The 5591-nt window shown below is 35.4% G+C and overlaps 1 long non-coding RNA gene across 1 annotated transcript; it reads left to right on the forward strand.

Annotated features, from left to right (window-relative positions):
* Positions 1-202: 202 nt before the first annotated feature.
* LOC145266466 (uncharacterized) lies at positions 203-5279 on the forward strand. Its single transcript, XR_013864719.1, has 2 exons — positions 203-363; positions 1222-5279. It is a non-coding gene; the product is annotated as an uncharacterized LOC145266466 (long non-coding RNA).
* The last annotated feature ends 312 nt before the right edge of the window (positions 5280-5591 follow it).

A 5591-nucleotide genomic window follows, 5' to 3' on the forward strand; every position in this document is an offset into this window, starting at 1 on the left:
CTTCTATACAGAATCATGCCAAAATGAACTTCAGCTGGCATAAACATGCTTAAGATAATAACTACTGCCGAACAGTTGATTCGAACCTTAGGCGGTGATTTTATAAATACAAATTAAAATAAAACAAATAAAACGTTTTATTAGTTCAGCTGATGACCGGAAGTTAGTTGCAATCCTATTATTTATTGTCGACAGTTTTTTTTTTGTTTTGGTGTGCGTATGTTCATTTGATGAACTTCAGATTCGGTTTTAGTTGCTCATTTCAAACGTTGCCACAACAGCTCGTCACAATTCATTTTTTATTATTTTCAATAAGAAAGAAAACGTTTTACGATTGGTTTTCTTCACTTGCTAACATTTTCGGTAAGTTTTTTTTTTTTTTTTTTTTTTTACAAAAAATATTGGCGCATTTTTCTTTTAGAGTATTCGTTAATTGCAGTAACGATTATAATTTGTTGTACAAATTCAAATTTTATGTAGAACATAATTTGTATAATTCTGATTTGCTATTAATTGATTTAATTACGAGCTTGTGCGCACGACAGGAATCGAATATGAAATGTGTTCCTTGTCTGAGAATAGTGCAAGTGATTTTTTTTTCTTAACCTACCCCGGTTAAATGTCCATTATCGAAACTCCACAAGTCCAAAACAATTACGGTTGAAAAATATTCCAAGTTTTAGTTAAACTAGACAAAAGTAATAAAGGTACTTACCGTTTCATATCTTCGAAACTACAAAAGCTGGCTTTTTCTATAAAAAGGAAACTTGTGGATATTACCCTCCTTCCAGCTGCGAGTTAACTAGTATTAAAACTTAGCGCTAGTCTCTATTTTTATAATAAACTATTTAGTCCAAATACATGTTAAAAATATTCCTTGGCTTGAGTTAATAACAAAATTTATATTTGCAGTTTACTGACCCATCCCTTCACAATTTGGTTTTGTCCATATTCGTTTCAGTCATCGTTTCTTGCTCTAAGCTTAAAAAGATGTTAAGTACTACGTGTTTCCTCTTAACCAAAGGAGGTTATGTAATTAGCAGAACTGGACTAATAATCTCTATATTAACTAGTTTTAGAAAATCACTTTTTCCTGATTCAATCTGTCGTCAGCCAAATGAATAACCGAATGAATCGTATTTTTCCTTTAAATTTTAAAGGTAATGTTGTAGTTCCTAACTATGAAACTTATGCCACTGTTTCTAATTTGATTTTCTCCAGACTCCAAAATGACTGTCTACCATCCGAAGAACACTGTGATACCGTATTCCAACGTTGGTGATATTTGGCGCACGAAAAAACCAGCCCCCATCTCTCATCGATACAAGCAAAATGGAGAGAAAGTTGACTCCTTCAAAAAATGTCAAGTTGAGATTCTATCCCGGTCATCGGAAATGAACGCTAATGTGAAGCCTTTTCATCCGCGAAACCGAGGCTTGGCTCGCTCCGAAGACTTGTGGAATATTTATTGCAACAATAAAGCTGATTCGATTATCTTCGATCGTCAGTTGGGGAATGGATGCTCTAGCTGGCCGGATGCTGGTGACCAAAATCTATCTAAGCATAACTTGCAGGTTAGGACGTACGAAGAAAGTGACTTCTGGGGTTACTTTCTTCCAAATGTCTTTTTTCCGACAGAAAGGAAAGTCACGTGGGGTCTAAGCGTACCCACGGACTGGAAGTCTCCCGCCGGTATCGATTTTCCCATCTCCCTAATCGACCAAATTGTTTCTGAGAACTCGCACCAAACCAAAGCTCCAGCTCCTTCATGTGCGAGTTCTAACGGGACTGATAACTCCGAATCTAAATCCGGGACACCACCTGAAAGAATTGCCATGTTACTCTCCAATAACAAGGCTGGACTTTCTTGTACAGATTATAACGCTGATAATATCTTGTTCGGAACCCCGTCGAGGTCCGAACCGCGCAAGAGGCGGCAACTTTCTGGATTATGTCGCGTCGTAGGTGATAATTGCTGTTTTAATCGAAGTAATTCGTCGCCTGTATTAACCACCCTTTAAGTGAAAACGTATGAGGCATTCGACCTGTTAACGTCATACTCTATTTCGGTGTCTACATTCGCAACCAACTTTGAAGGAACTCTCATCAATTGATTTTACAAGACTTATTTTTTAGTCATCAACTAAAACCACTCTCAAAATGAGATGGGCATATTTGCGATGAATACAATGAGAGGCTTTGATTTTCGCACATCAACTCAAAACGCGAGCCGACTCGGAAAACTGTAATACTCTTCCCTTTTGTCCGAAACTTAAGAACGTGATTTCTAAACGACGAAGTAGTAAGGCCAACATCGTAACAATTTTTTCTTATGATAAAAGGAAATTTGTTTTCTAAATCAACTGCTTTTTTTCTCGATCACTCCAGTTAATGAAATTGGTTGCTGCACCTCGAAGATAGTGGCGAATATAAACAAGGTTTTAATTTTTCACTAATTTTAATAGCGAGAACTTTATCAGTTAAGTATTTAATTATCAGTTAAGCTTGCTTTTCAATCGGCGTATAGAATAAAACGTCGCTTAATTTAAGGTCTTTACTCCCATTGCTCGTTTTTGGTGATGTTTTCCAAAACTTTTAATCTATAGGTTTTGTTCTGGACTTTAAGATCGACCCCCCCCCTCCTTATCACCCGGGGCCCTTCACTCTCTCCATGAAGCCAAAGTCTAGGTAGTCGATGAATCCTTGTAGTTCACGTATCCCAATCAACGCAGTGTTAATGATATTAAAACTGTAGAGAACGTGTCAACTCTGTATCGGTATCTGTCACCGCCCCTCCCCCGAAGAAACTCGATATTATGAAAATGGTTCCCTTCGTGAAATGGAGTTTACCATTAGATCAAATTTTGAAGCTTGAAATATCTAATGTTGCGAATATTTTGATACTTTCACTCTTACCTCGGTTCACTTCTTCACGACGTTTCCGTTGCTATGGATGTTGCTTTTGCAGAACCTCACATTTAACAGATTGTTAATTAAGACATTGACGCGGAGCGTAACGGATTAAGTTCCTGACTTAAAAATTGCTTCGAAACTAAATGTTTCGAATGTTTAACTGTAGTAAAGCTGATAACGGAAAATAAACATTTCTATCGCTGATTGAATGGTTTCGTGGTTTAAATAAAGGATCCAGTTTGAACTTGTATCCAAGTTCTGATTGTGACAATAGACCGAATTATTCAAATAATATACTTAAGTTATTTTCGAGTTAATATATTAACTCGAAAATAGAAAACTGTTAATCATTTTCTTTGAGTGAAATATTTTTTAATCGCTGAATACCGTCGAAGGCTAAACACCGACAATGAAAACGTTTCTATCGGATCTCCGTACTTAAATTAGCAACTTTTGGTAAGCTAGATGTATACACCAATCGGCTTCAAGTAATGCAAACTTTTTTTTTTTTTTTTTTACATCTGCAAGATGTTGAAAAACGAATGGCGACTCTTCGCTTTTGTAGACTTAAATATTTTAAATTTAAGAGGGGTTGAAATCTGAATAATTCCATTATTATAAACGGTAACTAAGTTTGATAGCATGAAAAAACAGCGTTTGCATTAGTCGCAAAGCAACAATATTTGACTTTTCTCTTAATTCATGATGGAAACTGCTTTGAATTACTGAGTTTAATAAAACTCAGTCTTGAAGTAGCAGAATCAAATGTTTCTTTATCCTTAAAAAAAAATAGCATTGTACAGGTGAAAGCCAGGAACCTTAAAAGTTAGGCTTTTAACATTTTTTAAAACATTTTTTTACTTTAATTTGAATAAATATTCGAATACAATTTTTAACATTTGTAAGTTACGCATGCGCGAGAAACACTCACACACAAGACCTTGATCATTTTATTAATAGATATCAATGTTTAAATATGATGGTTCGAAACCCTAAGAATATTTCTGAACCGTTGACAAATCAATTTTTGTCTTAAAAGTTAAGTATTACGGTTCTTTTATGTTGAAGGGAAATTTTACCCCAGGCGTCGTCGACGTATCAATGAATAGATTGGCGCAAACTCATCAGATTTCAATCTAAGATAATTTTGTGCTTGTTTAAATATGGTTTTAAACAAAACGGTACTTATGTCAATATATAAAAAAAATTACGAAAACTCAGTAAAATTGCTTAGTAAAAAATCTATTGCTGTGGTCTAAAAACAGTACGCCAGCCTTTAAAGGGGTGATGTGTCCTATATTAGCAATCTTTCTAGTTTTCACAACTAAGAAAATGAAATTTCCTCATTTCCCATAGGGAATTACAATGACAAATGTTCTATTCGATGAATTTTCGTAATTTTTGGATATGTCGCTATTTTCGACATGCTGCATTGTAAGAAATTTCCTACACACTCAATTTCCTCCCTGCAATAGCAAATGAATTCCACAAACAAAAGCCATACCTTTAAACTCAATTTATTCACAAACAGCAATGGAAGTTCTTTGGTTCTGGTATAGTCCTTTGCAAAATGGTGGCCCGATTTGCTACCATACGCATGGAGCCTTTAGTTTAAATTCCTATTGTTGGAATGTTAGTTCGACCTTCCTTTGGAAGGATCCATGGAGAACACAGCGGGAATGATGGCGCCTATAATCGGGCATAATGTGAGCCCCTTAGGACTCGAAGATCTAATATTTGGACAATAAACGTGGCGAACAGTTTCTTGAATGTCATCCTTGATCTGAATAGATTCAGCAATATAAGTTGTCTCTGCTTGTAAAGAAGTGTCCTTCATTCACCGACTGTTTGGTGTCCATGAAGAAATTGTCCTGGCTTCCTAGAGAGAACTGCTGTGGTTTTGAGTCTATCCCGTTCTGTGTTTTATTGGACTGAAAAATAAACGCATGAATACAAAAAAGGCGCCAAGTCAAATCACCTGACACCTTCAAATTTAAACCAATCAGACCGGCTACTAGAGCTATATGGCCGGCCTAAAAGGAAGATGGCAGTTGTATATGGAATTTCTCGCAGCGTATCTAATTTTTTTTTTTTTTTTTTTTTTTTTTTTGTTTAAAACCACATTTAAAAAAAATCGATCTGTCAATTCTATCTTAATAAGCACTTTGTGTGTGTGTAATTTCTACATGAATGTTCGATTTTAGCGTAATTACCGATTCAAATTACTTCCGGTTTTGAAATTAATCGGAAGTAAACGGTGTTACTTAATTTGAAAACCCTGCTAATATTACGCTCCTTTACTTGATCGATCCTTGCTGCAATATTACAATTTCAAAAGGCGTCATAAGCTATGACCTAACCTTAGCTACGACAGAAGAAATTAAAATTTTTCTAAGAAAACGAAGTAATTGATCACGTCCGAATCAACAAAGGAATGGTCAATCTATATGACTACTTGTATATTAACATTTAATACCTCTAAAACTCCAAGAAATCAAAATTGGATACACAATCGAAAAAGTAGAACCATACATACCAGCCCCTCTGAGATGCTTTAAATGTCATAAATATGGACACCATGGAAAAATTTGCAAAAGGTACAAAACCTGTGGAAAATGTGGTCTAAAAGAACCCAACCACATTGAAACGAATTCCCCACTGAAACTAAATGTCCAAAT

This window comes from Euprymna scolopes, chromosome 41 (assembly GCF_053919585.1).
Source record: "Euprymna scolopes isolate OS-2025 chromosome 41, ASM5391958v1, whole genome shotgun sequence".
Lineage (NCBI taxonomy): Eukaryota > Metazoa > Mollusca > Cephalopoda > Sepiida > Sepiolidae > Euprymna > Euprymna scolopes.